Here is a 17120-nt window from a genome sequence, read left to right as displayed (position 1 = left end):
CAGAGTTTTCAGTTGCTTCTTCCTCCCACTCGGTTTTTGCCAGGGCCAGTGTAGTCCATTAAGTGTGTTTAACTGTTGGGACTCAGGACACAATATCACTCACAATGGGGACTTTTAAATGGAAGGAAATTGAGAAAGCTACAAAGGCAGGGAGGCCTCTCTGTGTTCTCCTGCCTTTGCCCCATGAGCAGATGATAAAATAATTCTCTGACCTGTCTCCACTGAAAGTAGGGCATGGGGCTCATTCAAGTGGTGTGCCGACCTGTGTCTGGAGGCCAAGAGGAGTCTGAACAAACAGGCCCCGCTGCATTCCCCTGGCTTGTTAGCATTAAATCAGACACTTTGATTCTCCAATCACACTTCAGCATGACTGCCCATAGAAATTCGGTTTTCCCTGGAGTTTCACTTCTTCGTGTCTGAAGGCTCCGGTTACACAGCAAGCCGTTCTTCAATGAGTTCGTTGTGCTTTGCCTCTGTTAACTGGGTTTAGTCAGAAGGCTCCCAGTTGTGAACCTTGAGATGAGTGAGGCAAAGAGTACTTTTCCAACCTCCATATGCAAGTACAACTTGAAACTTAAAAGGAACGTGGTCTTGAACTCGTTGCCATTTCTCCCAGAATGGTCTCCAAGTCAGCTGTCGGTTAATGGGTTTGAACAATGGGGTGGTGCAACTGAACCGGAGTCCTGAAAACTGCCTTGAATGCAGAGGTCAGCCACCATCAGGCCCCACTCTCCTAGCTCCCTCCCTTGGCTTCAAGTGTCCTTGTCCCGCCTTTTGATAGCAAATCAACACTTACTATAATTAACACCCTGTATAGAGGGAAAGGTACGGCTGGTCACTCACTTCTCCAATAGACAAAGTGGTCAGTATGGCCTCAAGGGGTTCCTTTTGGGGATTTCCAGGTCCACCTGCATGTAGCCGCACTTGGCAATCATAGACACCCCCTAAAGATCACGGTATCACCAGCCAATCAGAGGAAGGCCATGAGTACTATCAACCAAGCAGGAACTTGGACGAGAGCTGAACTCGCACCTGTCAGCCCTGGCTTCAATCTACAAGAACCCTCACATCTGACCCCTCGGGGAGCCTTGGGCTCAGTGGTAGCTGCTCTCAGCTCCTTGCTCTGCTCTCTGCAATACTCACCTCCTTCCTTCCATCACCTGGAGGTCAGGGACCGACTTTGTGCACCCAGTGAGCAGACCCAGTTCAGGGGGTTCTACAGCAACTCCTCCAAGCAGTTTTTGGGGTTGCTGTACATCAACACCTAACTTCATCTGTCAAACGCTGTACACATGGGGCCTTCACAAAGCTAAAACATTTCCCGTGCAACAAGAGGGGCTGCTTTCCAGTTTTACCATTAATTGGAAAAAGAGTATCTTTATGAAACAACCTAATATTGAATGCTGAACAATAAGATGCAAAAGGGTATACACAAAGTCATGCCATTTCCATAAAATTTAAGATCCCAGAAAACATTGACGTATTTTGACAAAAGTTAAAAATACGGGGTTGGTGTTTTGGCATAGCCGGAAAAGCCACCACCTGTGATGCCAGTATCCTATATGGGCACCAGTTCCTATCCTGGCTGCTCCAGTTCTGAGCCAGCTCCTTGCTAAAGGTATAGGAAAGCAGCAGAAGATGACCACAGTATTTGGGCCCCTATCACCCATGTGGGAGATCTGAAAGAAGCTCCTAGTTTCAGCCTGGCCAAGGCCTGGCCATTGCAGCCATTTAGCAAGTGAACCTGTAGACAAAGACCTCTCTGTCTCTCCCTCTCTCTGTGTAACTCTTACTTTCAAATAAATAAGTCAATCTTAAAAAAAGTTAAAAGTCGGCTTGTGAATGAGCATTTAGTCTCACGATTAAGGTGCTGCTTAAGACGTCCATGTCCCGTATTTGAGAGGCTGTGTTCCAGTCCTAGCTGTGCTCCTGACTCCAACTTCCTGCTAATGCAGACCCTATGAAGCAGTTTTGGCTATGGCTCGAGTAACTGGGGTCCTGTCACCCACTCTAGATTGAATATCTGCCTCCAAACTTCAGTCCTAGCCCTGTCCCAGCATTGCAGGCATTCAGGGAGTGAATCAATAGATAAAAATTCAGTCTGTCTGTATGTCTCTCTTCCTCACAAATAAATAAATAAATACTTATAAAAATGACCAGTATTGGGGCCGGCATTTGGCACAGTGGATTAAGCTGCCACCTGCAGCAGTAGCATCCCATATGGGCTCTGGGTCTGGTCCTGGCTGCTCTACTTCTGATCCAGGTCCCTGCTAATGTGTCTGAGAAAGCAGCAGAAGATGGCCCTAGTTCCTGGGCTCCTGACACTGTGTGGAAGAGCTAGAAGAAGCTCCTGACTCCTGGCTTCAGCCTGGCCATGCCCTGGCTGTTGTGGTCATTTGGAAAGTGAAGCAGCCAGTGGAAGATTTCTGTCTTCCTGTGTCTCTCCCTCTTTCTCTGTAACTCTGCCTTTCAACAAATAAATAAATCTTTAAAAAGTAATGGATGAGTATTGTGGCTCAGCGGGTTAAGCTGTGTCTTGCAAAGTTGTCAGTGGAGCACTGGTTCAAGTCCCAGCTGCTCAGCTTCCAATTCAGTTTCCGTTAATGCACCTGGGAAGACAGTGGAAGATGGCCCAAGTACTCGGACCCCTGTCACCCACGTAGGAGATCGGATGGAGCTCCTGGTTCCTGGCCTCAGCCTGGCCCTGCCCTGGCTGTCGTGGCCATCTGTGGAGTGAACCAGTAGATGGAAGATCTCTCTGTCATTCTTTCAAATAAGTAAATAAATCTTTAAAAAATAAAAATAGGCATAAGAATATGTCATACTGTCTCAGGATAGTAATGACTCCTACATAGGGGCGGCTGTGATAGGCTTTGGGGAGAGGGACAGGGACATTAACCATATTTGTGACTTTTTCCCAGTGGTTTAAGAAAATTACAGCAAAATGTTAATGCTTCGTAAATCCTGGCAGTAGGTTCATAGTGGTTATATTAGTTTTTGAACTTTATAAAAGATTCCATAATTTCAAATTAAAATTTAAAAAAAATTTCCAAATACATTTCTTAAATGTTAGATTGAAAATGTTAAGTTGAAAAGGCAAGATGCAAAATTGTATATGTCACAGGATCTTAACCATGTGCCAAAAAATGAAAAGAAAGGAGACTGAGAAACAAATCATACCAAAATGTTAACAGTAATTTTCCAGTTGGTGGGAATATTGAGTGGTGTGTGTGTGTGTGTGTGTGTCTGTGTGTGTGTCTGTAGTGTGTCTGTGGGTGCTTGTGTCTCTGTGTGTGTGTGTGTGTGTCTGTGTGTGAGACAGACATAGCACCTATATTCTTTTTATACCATCTTTTCTCCCTAATGACTGAAGGGAACCAGAAAATGGCACTAAAGCACAGACATGCTATGAGCTGAAGACGTTTGCGGCTCACAGAGTGCAGAGAGCTCTGTCTAACAGCACCACTCTCACCTGGCTCTCAGTGCCTGGGGAAGCAGAGCCTTCCAAGGATTCGGCTGTGCTGCGTCCGTCTTGGGAGGCTTCCCGCACAGCCAGTGAGACGGGGAGAACTCAGTGCTCTCGTATCCAATAGATCCTTTCCCAAAAGGAAGGAAAACTAACCTGATTCACTCCGGATCCGGATTCCTAGTGGTATTTGACACTCATTAATAGATAGTCTGGACATTGTAGAAGAGGAAGAACTTTGCACTCTGTGGTCAATGTGTTGGACTGAGAATTAATTTGGAAAATGATAGATGAATCAGAGAAAAAGCATACCAATTTAATTTCATTTTTTACAAAGAGACACACAGAAAAGAAGTGCAAATCCACAGAAACATTTAGGCTTAGAAACTCACACACCATTTTCAAAAAGGTTAAGAAGTTATGCAGGAGTGATTAGGCAAAGGAAAGGGGGGCCGGGTTTCTAGAAGCGAATTACGTGGAGGCGAGTATGTGGGGAAATGAAAGGAAGCAGGAGTTACTTTAGGAAGGTTCTGTGTGTGGACTCTTCCTAGTGCTAACCTTCCCGTCTCCTTTATGAACTGAAAGTTCCCCCAGAGAAAGGACTTGTGGAAATACTTCTCTCTCAGAACCTTCTGGCTTGGGGGCAGACAAGAGAAGCTGCACTCTGTATCTGTTGATTCTCAGTTGCTCAAAATGATGTCAATCTATGGGCCCAAGAGGCGTATTTTGGGGAAGGCACTTTGTGGTCCCCTCAGCATTCAATAAATGTTTAATAGAGGACTAGGGGCTCCTTACACAGCAAGCCTGAGGACTTGACATTTTCACTGTTGCTTTATGGCCGAGGAAGCTGGAGCTCAGAGCAGTTACTCGACTTGTCCAAGATCATGCAGGGAGGCATACAGACAGCACTCAACGCAGTGTGGGTTGCTGCAAAGGCAGAACGCTGTTTAATGAAGCTACTTCAGCTCTCACAAATCTTATAAAACGATTATTAAAAGTTGCGAGAGATGATGTTTTAAAAATTCCGTGTTACAGTGTCTTCTTCCACATTCGTGTCTCATTCTGAGAAAATTCCAGTAAGCATTTACTTTTCATCTTCATTTTTAGGCACTAAGTTCATTTGAACCTGGACACTAAATCTGAATATTAGAATATGCTTTAATTGTTCATAATGCAAGGTGTAGCCTAGCAATACTAGAGTCAGGCAAACGTGAGAACAGGAGATTACATCTTCTGGTGCCTCCCTCAGATTTTGGTCTTTTCTTCTCCTTCTCCTGTCCCAGTCTCCCCACTGTCTGTGCCAGCCATGTGCTAAGAGGGGGCTGAAAACACAAATGCTTACAGTAGCCCACATAGTAACCTAAAGAGGACAAGATGCTTGTGTGGGTAGTCTTGTGTCCCACTTGGTAGATACCTTGTCTTTTAAAATACCATGCTGGGGAAATGAATCAGACAAGACCATGCCCAAGTGTTGGGCATTTAGTTGTAGGGAAGAAAAGCAGGATGATCTATGATTTCAAAGGGCCTCCTTCAGCGGGAGCCAGGTTCCTCCCTACTGCCCCAGAACACCTGGTGCCTTTAGCTGTCCACCTCCTCCAGTTACTCAGTGTTGCCGCGTTGCTCTTCTGTGGGCCCACACTCCCTGGTTGCTTTAGCCATTTGCTCCATGTCTCTTTCACTCAAGTGTGCCAGTCTCTGCTACAAATGGACAAGGGAATTCACGGTTACTGCTGTCAAATGGCTACCCAACAAACATTTGCTTTTTGCTGAATGTGATAGGGATTATAACAGAAAGAAGTCACAACTGGTAAAAATATCAAGAATAAGCCTGGGGTCAGCATCTTTCCAGTATCCTTCAAATGACAGTACATAGCCAATAATTGACTCACGATATATAATTGTCGCCCCCCCGCCTCGAGGTTGTGTTCTTTTTCTGTGGTGATTTTCCTCAAAATCAGATATGTAGATCACCTAAATCAGAATCTGCCAAGAAACTTGGTATAACTTTTGTGGGGAGCAACTCGGACCTAGACTAAGTTACTTGAATTAAGACTTATTCTATGCATCTGCTCTCCCACAATATGGCGCTGGGAGAGGAGTGAACAGCTTCTACGCAGCTGCCTCCAGTTCGACCAATAACCTGCAGGAGCTGATCCTGCTCCTGATTGGAGTAGAGCAGTGTACTCGGCGTGTGGGTAGCAGAGTTGGGATTGGTGGAAGAGGACTATAAAGGAGGAGAGAGACAACATGCACCAGGAACATCTAAGGGAAACACCTGTGCAGCCCCCGAGAGAGCCGGCCGGCGGTGTGCCGCTCCCCTGCGGAAGTGGGGAAAGTGGCAGGGGGAACCGCCCTTCCACGGAGGTGGAAGGGACGGTAGCCAACCCGGGAAGAACCAGCAGCAAACCCGGGGAGGGCCGAGCAGACAAAAGAACAGCGCAGGGTCCTGTGTCGCTCCTCCACGAAGACGGGGAGCGACATAATGGTGCCGTGACTCGGATAGGAAGCCTAGGCAGGGTCTTGTGTCGTTCCTCCACGAAGACGGGGAGTGACAACTTTTACCCTTACATGCTATAAATAAATACATAAGTGGAAATACAGTAAAAAATAAATCCTGCCAAATTTATTTAAAGAATTATTTATTTGTTTGAAACTCAGACTTACACAGAGAGAGGAGAGGCAGAGAGAGACAGCGAGGTCTTCCATCTGATGGTTCACTCCCCAGTTGGCCGCAGTGGCCGGAGCTGCACTGTTCCTAAGGCAGGAGCAAGGAGCTTCTTCCAAGTCTCCCACGTGGGTACAGAGGCCCAAGGACTTGGGCCACCGTCCACTGCTTTCCCAGGCCATAGCAGAGAGCTGGATTGAAAGTGGAGCAGCCGGGTCTCGAGCTGGTACCCATATGGGATGCCGGTGCTTCAGGCCAGGGTGTTAACCCGCTGCACTACAGCGCCAGCTCCCAATCCTGCAAATTTTAAGAAAGGAATAAGACAAATGTACCTAATGCTGTATCAAGTTATTGACATCCTGAGAGTCTGTAGGACCAAATTGCTCAGTCTTGTAGACAAAGCTTTGTTGGAGCACAGTCATGTCCCTTGGTCTCCATGTTATCTATACGGATGCTTCTTTTTATAATAGTTCAATAGTTGCCATGAAGAGTGGTGGCCCATAAAGCATAAAATATTTGCCATTTGGACTTTTGCAGAAAAAACATGCAGCAGAATAACATAAATATTTCATATGAATTTAGATTTTCTAAATTGTGTATTATTTTTAAAAATGTGTATTTTCATCTACTTGGAAGGGAGGGAGGGAGAAAGGGAGAGGGAGAGGGAGAGGGAGAGGGAGAGGGAGAGACAATTCTATTTGCTGGTTTACTCCCCAAATGCCTGCAATAGTCAGGGTTGGGCCAGGTCGAAGCCAGGAACTCCATCTGGGTCTCCACATGGTGGCAGGGGCCCAAGCACTTGGGCCATCCTCTGTTGCTTGCAGGAGGCAGTAGTAGGAAGCTGATCTACATCAGAATAGCCAGGACTGGAGCCAGTACTCCAGTGTCTGATTGGGGCAGTCTAAGTGGTTGTTTAACCCGCCATACTATATACAACATAGATTGTATATTCTTAGAAGATAAGTAGACAAAAAGACTACAAAGACATCTTAAATTTTGTTCTATAAATTTCTGTTATTCACCATATCAGTGAAGTTGTTTTTAGTTTTACTTATTTATGAGAGAGAGAGAGAAAGGGGAGAGAGAGACTGCTACAGGGGAGGGTAGTATTAAAACTGAGAGCTGAGAACTCAATCTAGGTCTCCCATGTGGGTAGCAGGAAAGCAATGACAGCTATGATGAAGCTATTTTGAAAGTGTTCTGTGTGCGCAGACCGGGAGACCAGATAAGTCATTATGTTAATGTTGTTAGGAACCAAGATTATCAGAGTAAAAGAAAAAAGACATAAAATCAAAGAGGTGGAGCACAGCAATGCTAATTTCCCCTCTTCCTACTAAGAGGGTACTTTCTGCCTTTGTATCCTGGAAAGGCCTGAAGCAGCTCCAGTCCTTAACCCTGGCGACTCTTGCAGCCCAGGTGGTGATTTCTCAATACCGTTTCTTTTTGAAATGAACCAGAAGCTTGGAGGGATGACTGATTCCATGAACAAGATAAACCTGGGTTATCTCTGTAGGCCGGAAGTCAAAGAAGGTATCAGTAGCCAATATATGTTCATGTCTTAAGGACACTGAGCCAAGCTAAAGGACTTTATTACCAAAGATGAGAAAAATTTCTTTTTTTAAAAGATTTATTTATTTATTTGAAAGTCAGAGTTACAGAGAGAGAGGTCTTCCATCCGATGGTTCACTCTCCAGTTGGCTGCAACAGCCGGAGCCATGCTGATCTGAAGCGAGGAGCCAGGTGCCTCCTCCGGGTCTCCCACGTGGGTGCAGGGAGCCGAGGACCCAGGCCATCCTCCACTGCTTTCCCAGGCCACAGCAGAGAGCTGGATCGGAAGTGGAGCAGCTGGGACCAGAACTGGCGCCCATATGGGATGCCGGTGCTTCAGGCCAGGGCGTTAACCTGCTGAGCCACAGCGCTGGCCCCAAAGATGAGAAAATTTCAAGATCACAATTTTGACCATCAAAATACAAATAAAGCAAATTAATCCAAAAGCATTTTGGTCGCTAGTGGAGCTAGATAGGTTATCAATGCTAATAATTCAAGAAAAAGAAAAACATCTTGTCTGCCCATATGAACAGCATTGCAGATTATCTATCCCAGTTGATAAGGGAAAGTTGGTTTCATTGAAAACCTCCTGCTAAATGACCATTTGTAACCTGTAATGAAATAGTGCCAAAACCATTAGAAAACTTGCTGACGAGGAATTTCGTAAGAGAAAAGATTGGGTTGTCATGGTCTGAACCTGCTGATCGATTTATTGTCCACAACCGGGAACAAATGGATCTTCCGTGCCTCCTGATGTGATGCAGGGGTAAGTGCAGAGAAGCCGCCATGAACACTGTGGAACCTGGGTCCATTCCAGCCTGTAGATCTCACTCGGGGGTGCGAGCAGCGCAGAGGTCAGAGGAGTGAGCTCAGGACACTTTTGTTATAGGGATTTTGAGTTGGCTCTGGTCTCCCAGAGACCAAGAATGATGGGGCCGACAAACGAGAGTGAACAAAGACTCCTGCTAGCCAGGAGGGCACCCAAGGGATGGCCCTGATCAGGCCTGGATGAGATCAGTTTCCTATGTACTTCAGGGGTCTCTTATCCCCCAGACAAGTTTTGGGAGATGGTCATGGTCTCAGGTCAGTTGAGAGAGGTTATCTTGCTGAGCACTTGAGAAATGTTACACCCTACCAGGAAGCTCAGTTGCTTTCTTGACAAGGTCAATAACACCAAGAAAGGGGAGAAGGTATAAATTAAAGAATAAGAGACCTAAAAGATCTAACAATCTAAGAGAAACAGCAACCAAATGCCACACACCATTTTATTTAGGGCCTGACTTAGACAAAAGAAAGAAAGAAAGAAGAACCTACAAAAGTTATCCCCGAGAGATCAAGGAAACTTGAATATGGACTTGGAATTAGATGACAGCAGGGAAATAGCAGGTGGCATTTGTATTTAGATGATGTAAAAAAATCCTTATGCATTTGAGATGCACGTGGAAATATTTGTAGTAGAATGACAATATCAGAATTTTTTTGTAAACCTGCTGAAATATAGCCAAATATTGATCATTATAAACTGACAGATGGGCATGTGAGGGTTCATTATATTATTTTCTTTATGTTAAAAATTATTTATTTGAAAGGCAGAATGACGGAGAGAGAAAGAGAGAGACAGAGAAAGAGGTTTTCTATTGCTTCTCAAATGGCTACAACAGCTAGCGCTGGGCCAGGCCAAAACCTGAAGCCAGGAATTCCATCTAGGTCTCCCACATAGGCGGCAGGAGCCCAAGTACTTGGGCCATTATCTGCTGGAAGATTAGCAGGAAGCTGGGTCTGAAGTGGAGTAACAGGCATTGGAACCGGCACTGCTATGAAATGCCAGTATTGTAGGCAGTGACTTAACACACAGTGTCCCTATACTGACCTCTCTTTATCTTTAGAAACTGTCGCTGTAAGAAGTTAAAAAATAACAACTGCCCAGTCCTAGCACTCAAACTCCTAGGCATGACACCGGAGAAACTCTCACTCAAAACATGTACAAATGGGATTCAAACAGTTCATGGAACAATGCAATTAAAAGACAACACGTATTTTCTGCAAACTTTTTGAAGACCCCTTTATGTTGTGGTCCATTGCAGGCTTGTTTGTTACAGCATGATGTGATGTTGGACACAACATACTTGTCCATCGCTGGGGTAAGGCATAAGTAAAACGTGGTGAAACTGTACTCGGATGTGCTAAGCAGCTGTTACCAGTAGCAAATCATGTGTGATGCACTCACAGCCATCTGGCTTTGATGCTGGCTGATGCACTGTGCAGTTCAAAAGTCTTCATTGTGACTTATTTCCATTTCAAGAGCCGAAGGTTTTGCATCACACACCAGGGAGAGATGCAAACCCCGGCCCCCCTTGACAGGTACAGTACAGACCTGACTTCAGGAGCAACAATGGTAAAGATGAGTCCAGGGTATCCAAAGGTCACCTTTCCTTCATTTTAATGCTAAGATCTCTCACTAGGAGGACATTAAGCCTTATCTCCATAGCATGCCACTCCTGTTGATGCCTCTTTCTGAACTGTGAGGAGCCCACCCCCACATGCCATGTCCAGAACGTACCCTCCCATATATTCGTTCCTCCCTGACTTTAAAGACACCCGTTTTCCCTGCTTCTGTAGCCATGGCTTTGGGAAGTTTTCCCCATAGCCTCTTTATTTGCTGCAGCTCCTTATGCTGCCTTTCTTAGAACCTGCCAGGAAGCAGGCCCGCAAGGGTAGGTAGACAACAGCTAGAACACACAAATAAGAGTGTTGGAGGAAAAAAGGTGAGCAACAGAAAAGTCTATACCATGATTCAACTTGTACACATTTATTTTCATAATGTCAATGACATACTAAACATACGATTTTTATTTGGAATACATAATTTATGCATAAATTCACAAAAAATACCACAGTACATATTTTCCAAAGCTGCTTTAACATTCTAGAATGTACATCCAGTGCATTAAAGTGATTACTTACAGTTGAGAGCAGAACTGAAACTGGTGAAGGGAGTCCGAGAAAATCACTAGATGAAACAGGAAAACAGCTTTGCCTGGAGTAATAATTTTAGTGTGCCAAAAATGAGAGCATGATCAGCTTTCCATGCCTGAAGACCAAAGACACAAAAATGTCCCACCCAGCACCTCCTGAATCTAAACGGAAAAAGAGAGGTTGGAAATTTCCGTACCCCACCCCCTAAAGTCTTCTCAAGTGACAAGTGACTAAACATCAAAGACTGGATGTCTTGTAAAGGAAACCACCTGGTTCCAGGTCACCAGAGTAGGCTAAAAACAGCAGAACACACACTCCCCAAAGGACCTGCAAATTCTCCCCAAATGTCAAATTTCTGTTTGTGTGGAAATGTGAGTTAGTGAACACTGAATTAGCTGAGAAAGAGGAACTATAGAAATGCTAATGACTCCTGGGTGAGCTCAATCTCCCATTTACCACTTAGGGAATTTGCTTTCCAATCCATTTGTAAAGGAGGAAAGGAATCTATTGTTCTCCTCACCCCTGTTGATTATAATAAGAGTTAGGCACCCACAAAGATGAGAGGAAGGAAGATAATATCAATGTGGGTGAGAGTACAGAGGAAGACACAGCCTCGGGCACTATGGGTGGGAGTGAAAAATGTAGCGCTAGCAGAGCCTGCCTCAAATCTCCCCTTTTAGGACTTAATTCTCCAGAAACACTGGGAAAGATAAATGTTCGAGAATAGTCATTTCAGCATAGATCGTCATTGAAAGAAGGAAGGAAGCAACCCAAACAGCTTTCAGTGTGGGAATTACTGAACATGTTATGCTAATAAGGGACTGTTCCAAAGAATGAGAATCTATATATACTAATATAGAATCAGCCTTCTAAAGTGTACTATTTCCAAGAAATTTGCTGAGAGAAAACATATGAAAGAACAGTATATAAAATTAGACACCATCTTTGTTTTTTTAAAGAAGAAAATGAAAATAAAATACTGCAGCATGTGTAGAAAAACTCAACTGAATATGTATACTCTGAGTTATTAGCAGTGATTATCTCTAAGGCATGAGATGAGTGAATTTCTATTTTGTATATTGTATATTTATGAAATGGCTGTACTTCAATGGACCCTTTATTTATAATTAGAAAGACATCAATAGAGGTCTGCATCGTGGCATGCAGAAGGGTAGGCTGTTGCCTACAAGGCAGGCAACCTGTCAGGGCACCTGTTCCAGTCCCGGCTTCTCCACTTTTGATTCGGCTGTCTGTTAATCAGACTGGGAAAGCAGTGGAAGATTGCCCAAGTCCTTGGACCCCTAACACACACATGGGAGATCTGGAAGAAGCTCCTGGGTCCTGGCTTCATCCTGGCCCAGACCCTGGGAGTGACCCTGGCCATTTTGGGAGTGAACTAGTGTAGTGGATGGAAGATCAATCTCTTTCTCTCATTCTCTATCTCTGCCTTTTAAATAAGTAAGTAAGTAAATAAATAAATAAATAAATAAAACTTAAAAAAAAAATAAGGATTGCCTCTCTACATGTGATGGAGATAGAAATCTAAAAATTTTCATCTGGGGCCAGAACAGTGGTGTAGTGGGTTCTCTCTCTGCCTGCAGTGCCACCATTGCACATGGGTGCTGGTTGGAGCCCTAGCTGCTCCACTTCTGGATCCAGCTCTCTGCTGATGGCCTGGGTAAGCAGCCGAGGATGGCTCAAGTGCTTGGGCTCCTGCACCCATGAGGGAGACAAGAAGAAGCTCCAGGCTCCTGGCTTTGACCTGGCCCAGACCCCACCATTTTGGGAGTGAACCACTGAATGGAAGGTCTCTCTCTTTCTCTCTCTATCTCTCGCTCTCTTACTGTAACTCTTTCAAATAAATAAAATAAATCTTTAAAAAAGTTATCTCCTACATTACGTAGTATAGAACGTAAAGCATAGTGCTGTGAAGACAACATGTCTTGATAGCTTAGATATTTTATGGTCATTGATGTTTGCAAATATGAAGTACCTATAGAATGAGCAAAATGGAGTTGTTTTCTCCATAATGGAACAAAAATGACGCCAGCAAGAAGTTCAAGTCAGACCAAGTGCTTATCCACAGTGGGATTCAGAGAATATACATAGCTCTGAAAATCAAAAGCAACTGGTTTTCAAAACAAGAAGATACATAATCAACCAAAAGGATTTTTTTTCAACATATTCTCCACTGAAGCGTAGGATGGTTTCTAGGACGGAGTGTGAAATTGCTCTTAAAGCAATCCCTCAGTCCTCCTGGGCCGGAAGAAGAATGAGTAAGCCAGGGGAGAAATCACAGTGCAATGATGGGGAAGGAGTCCTGGGAACTTCAACTGCCGTCACCTGGGAGCCTGTTAACAACACAGCTTGTGACTTGTGTTGGGTGCACTGCGCGTCTCCCAGGAAGGCTGCACCCAGCTAGCACTAGGAAAGCGAAGAAAGGAGGACTTCAGCCTTTGCACTCAGGTTGTTGGGAAGGCAATAGATCTTGGTGAGATCTGCCCAGGGAACTTAGGAGAATGTCAGTGAAGAGCCGCACAGACTGCAGGATGTGGGCAGATCTTGGCTGCATCACCATCTAGCTTGTTAACTTTGAGCAAGGCAGTTGCCTTTTCTAGACCTCTGTTTCCTTACTTGAAGGTGAAACTAGCAATCATCCAATTACTCATCAATCACTCATTAAATAAGGTGGTTATGAAGACTAAATAAAATAATGCTTACAAAGTGTGCAACACAACATCTGCCAGGTGGTTAGCACTTGTTTATAATGCAAATTATTATTACGTTGATGCAAGGCATATTTGGATGCCAGTAATCTTTAGATGGTGTATTGACTATTTGTGTCCATGCAACAAATTATAATAAATAGTTATGGTTTCATACTGTTTGGTGGGTTAGGAATTTGGAAATAATCTATCTACACACTCTGTCCTGGGTTTCTCATGAGACATTACAATCAAGATGTCCACTAGGATTGTTGTCATTTGAAAGATTGACTAGGATTAGTAGCTCCATTTTATATTTTTTATTATTTTTTATTTTAGACAGAGTGGACAGTGAGAGAGAGAGAGACAGAGAGAAAGGTCTTCCTTTGCCGTTGGTTCACCCTCCAATGGCCGTCGCGGCCAGCGCGCTGCGGCTGGCGCACCGGGCTGATCCGATGGCAGGAGCAAGGAGTTTCTCATGGTTTCCCATGCGGGTGCAGGGCCAAGCACTTGGGCCATCCTCCACTGCACTCCCTGGCCACAGCAGAGAGCTGGCCTGGAAGAGGGGCAGCCAGGACAGAATCCGGTGCCCTGACCGGGATTAGAACCTAGTGTGCTGGCGCCGCAAGGCGGAGAATTAGCCTATTGAGCTGTGGCGCCGGCCAGTAGCTCCATTTTCAAGATGGCTTACTCTGGGCTGGTGTTGTTCTACAGTGGGTTAAGCTGCTGCCTGCAGTGCTGGCCTACCATATGTGGGCACTGGCTTGGATCTTGGCTGCTCCACTTCCAATCCAGCTCACTGCTAATGAGAAAGCAGAGGAAGATGGCCCAAGTGCTTGGGCCCCTGCACTCATGTGGGAGACCCAGATGAAGCTCCCAGCTTCAGTCTGAAATAGCTCTGGCTGTTGCAGCTACTTGGGAAGTGAACCATTGATCTCTCTCCCTGTAACTCTCCCCTCAAACCTCTCTCTATATAACTCTGCCTTTCAATGAAATAAAATTCATGAAGGGACTGGCACTGTGACATAGCGGGTAAAGCTGTTGCCTGCCGGTGCCAGCATCCCATATGGGTGCCAGTTTGAGTCTCGGCTGCTCCACTTCTGATCCAGCTCTCTGCTATGGCCTGGGAGAGCAGTGGAAGGTGGCCCAAGTCCTTGGGCCCCTGCAACTGCATGGGAGACCTGGAAGAAGCTCCTGGCTTCTGGCTTCGGATCGGTGCAGCTCTGGCTGCTACGGCCATTTGGAGAGTGAACTAGCAGATAGAAGACCTGTATCTCTGTAACTCTGCCTTTCAAATAAATAAATAAATCTTTAAAAAAATTAATTAATACACACACACACACACACACACAAGATGGCTTACTCACTGTGTGGCCATGTAGAGACGGCTCTTCTTAGAAAGAGGTCTCGCTGGCGCCACGGCTCACTAGGCTAATCCTCCACCTTGCGGCGTCGGCACACCAGGTTCTAGTCCCGGGCGGGGCACCGGATTCTGTCCTGGTTGCCCCTCTTCCAGGCCAGCTCTCTGCTGTGGCCCGGGAGTGCAGTGGAGGATGGCCCAAGTCCTTGGGCCCTGCACCCCATGGGAGACCAGGATAAGTACCTGGCTCCTGCCATCGGATCAGCACGGTGCGCTGGCCGCAGCACGCCGGCCGCAGCGGCCATTGGAGGGTGAACCAATGGCAAAGGAAGACCTTTCTCTCTGTCTCTCTCTCTCACTGTCCACTCTGCCTGTGAAAAAAGAAAGAAAGAAAGAAAGAAAGAGAGAGAGAGAGAGAGAGAGAGAGAGAGAAAGAAAGAAAGAAAGAAAGAAAGAAAGAAAGAAAGAAAGAAAGAAAGAAAGAAAGAAAGGAAGGAAGGAAGGGAAAAGGAAAGGGAAAGGGAAAGGAAGGGAAGGGAAGGGAAGGGAAGGGAAAGAAAGAGGTCTCACTTGGCACTGAGTGGACTACTTGCTGAGGCTTCCCAAGTGGCCTCACGACATGGCAGCTGACTTCCCCTTAAATAAAGGATCTAAGACAGAAAGACAGAAGCCTGCATACATTTTATAACTTACCCTAGGGAGTCATGTTCATCATCCTCACAGTGTCACTTGATTATACAGATCAACACTGTAGGGTTCAAGGGGAGTACAAAGGGGTGTGAAGATCTAGAGGTAAAATCATGGGAGCCATCTTGGAGGCTGCCTTCCACACAACACAAGCTTTCCTTGAATCTGACGGAAACCTAATTCTTGCTCGACCAACATCTCACTTGAGTGTCGTGGGGCTCTTGCTATGTGCTGAGTGAAGTGCCAGGTGGAACAAAGCAAAACTAAATACATTGTGATACATATCTACAAGATACTTACAATCTAGGAGAGAAGATGGGCATATCTGCAGAAAACGGGCATAAGTGTGTGGAAGAGACACTTGTGAGTCAATGTTTTATTTCTTGGGTAGGCAACAAATCAGTATCACAACCTAAATGAATACATATTGAGTGTTAGCTGTGTTATGGGCAAAGTACTGAATGTTTACTTGTAGTAGCTTACTTAACCCACACAACTAAGAGTTGTTGAGAGGCAGAGAGAAAGACAGATGGACACACACACAGAGAACTCCCATCCTGCTGGTTACTCCTTAAATGCTGACAATGTCTGAGACTGGGATGGACTGAAGCCAGCAACAGGGAACTCAATTCAGGTCACTCATGTGTGTGACAGGGACACAGTCACCTGCTGCCTCCCAGGGTCTGCATTGGCAGGGAGATGGAGTTGGGAGCAGGTTCTCTGACGTGGGACACGGGCGCTGTAGACACGAGGCTAACTACTTCCTCCTTCCCTCTGGTGCTGTCACACGGTTTTCACTCTGCGTATGTCTGTGTCCTGAGCTCCTTCTACAGAGATGCTAGGTCATGTGTCATTTCCTGGGTCATAGCACACAATTCTCTGACCTCATCTGACCTTAATCACCACTGTAAAGGCCCTGACTCCAAATGTTGTCACCTGCTAAGGTATTGGGGGTTAGGACTTCAGCATACTAATATTTAGGGGACAGATTCGGCTCAGCAGGTCACTGTCGGGTGCTGGCGTGGCTGAATGAGGCCCAGTTTTCAGGGAAACCCAGGTGTGCAGCAGGGAAGATCAAAGACAAGTCGGAAGCCTCTGTCCCTCCACGTCTGTCCTGTGATACCTCCTACCAACCATGAATTTCACATCGTAATGACTGCTGCTCCACTTCCAAGTCCCAAGTCTCACACAGCATCACAATTGGCAGTGCTCACCTTGATAGTACAAGAGGCATTCTGGGAAATATAGTTCCAAACACAACTACACAGTGCTACATCTCTTGGTGTTCAGCTACCTCTGAAGAATAAAGGATCTCTAAAATCACTTGTGTTTGTGTGAGGAGTTGGATGGGTTGGTAGGCACTCAGGTTGGTTCTGGTGGAAATCGAGGGTACAAAATGATTGCTTTCCCCCAAAGTTACCTTTAGCAAGGTGAAAAGTGCAGGCCTCACTTCTTGGGAGCTTCCAATCTTACCTTGAGAATAGCAAGGGAGAGGGGATTCCACCCTTTCGAGCCCACAGTTTACTGTAAAAAGCTATCTTTCCTACCCATTGGCAAATAAGATTACCAGTCAGGCCTTTTCATGGGTTTCCTCCTTGCCTTGTAAATGAAGGTCAAGCTGATTGTCAATTTTTTAATCTTACCCAAAGTGGTGATTAAAAACCTCAGCACCACCAGCCCCTTTGGGTTTTGCCTGTCTTGAGCCCCCTCCTG

General features: G+C 45.5%; 2 long non-coding RNA genes across 2 annotated transcripts in view; one reads left to right on the top strand and one right to left on the bottom strand.

The window, feature by feature from the left end:
* The window catches only part of LOC138849406 (uncharacterized), a 305173-nt gene that overhangs the window by 256845 nt on the left and 31208 nt on the right, over positions 1 to 17120 (top strand). The window lies entirely within an intron of this gene.
* Positions 7741 to 10834, bottom strand: LOC138849509 (uncharacterized). The gene is made up of 2 exons (XR_011388401.1): positions 10644 to 10834; positions 7741 to 8049 (listed from the first exon to the last, which is right to left on the bottom strand). It is a non-coding gene; the product is annotated as an uncharacterized LOC138849509 (long non-coding RNA).

This window comes from Oryctolagus cuniculus, chromosome 4 (genome assembly GCF_051225735.1).
Source record: "Oryctolagus cuniculus isolate XC-2025 breed Fujian yellow rabbit chromosome 4, ASM5122573v1, whole genome shotgun sequence".
NCBI lineage: Eukaryota > Metazoa > Chordata > Mammalia > Lagomorpha > Leporidae > Oryctolagus > Oryctolagus cuniculus.
This window is presented reverse-complemented; position numbering and strand designations above follow the sequence as displayed.